This window comes from Octodon degus, unplaced genomic scaffold (genome assembly GCF_000260255.1).
Source record: "Octodon degus isolate 3935 unplaced genomic scaffold, OctDeg1.0 scaffold00127, whole genome shotgun sequence".
Lineage (NCBI taxonomy): Eukaryota > Metazoa > Chordata > Mammalia > Rodentia > Octodontidae > Octodon > Octodon degus.
In genome coordinates this window covers 6,166,427-6,167,135 of record NW_004524703.1, presented here as the reverse complement: position 1 = coordinate 6,167,135, position 709 = coordinate 6,166,427, and the positions used below count along the sequence as shown (strand labels likewise).

The window sequence follows — 709 nt, the reverse complement described above, 5'->3', positions numbered from 1 at the left end:
ACTTGTAACAGTTTTTACCTAGGCAACTAACTGCCTGGATGAGAGGTGCATTTTCTGCTACATGTTCAATCTCTTATTTAATCTTTAACCTATTACTCAGCCGGAGGTTAGCACCCAATGCAGTTATGTTAGGGGATCAGTAAGCAAAATATATTTCCAAATTTTGAAAATGACAATATTCAAAAGATAGATGGAAACCAGCTGTTGAATTTGCCTATCTATTTGTGTTTCTGCAGAAATTTAGAAAAAGCTGGCAATAACAATGCTGTCACATTATGAACTTTAAAAATATCAAAGTCATTAAAGCCCTTGACCATGGTTACAAATTTTAATGATGGAAAGTATTTTTATAAGACATTTAAAACTTTAACTAGTGCTAAGAGCTAGTAAAACTTTTGTTTATTTTTTTTTTATTTTGTTTCTCTGGTGGAACTAGGGATTGAACTCAGGTAAAACTTTTAAATATTAATAAAAACTTGTATGCATGCACCAGGGGTATATCTCAGTGATATAGTGCCTGGCTGGCAAGCACAAGGTCCTGAGTTTGATTCCCAGAACAAAACAAACAAAAAGTAACTTTTTAAGAACTATGACAAAGAATTTCAGGTCAAAGATGTCATATAAGAAACAAGTGAGTAAAATCTTTAGTTAATTTTCCCAAAAAAGTTAGAGGAGACATTTGTGCAAAGTGTAAGTTCAGGGATTTTTT

General features: G+C 32.3%; 1 non-coding gene across 1 annotated transcript; it reads left to right on the top strand.

Moving 5' to 3' along the window:
- The first annotated feature begins 194 nt into the window (after positions 1-194).
- Positions 195-327, top strand: LOC111812533. The gene has a single exon (XR_002818024.1). It is a non-coding gene; the product is annotated as a small nucleolar RNA SNORA33 (small nucleolar RNA).
- Positions 328-709: the final 382 nt, after the last annotated feature.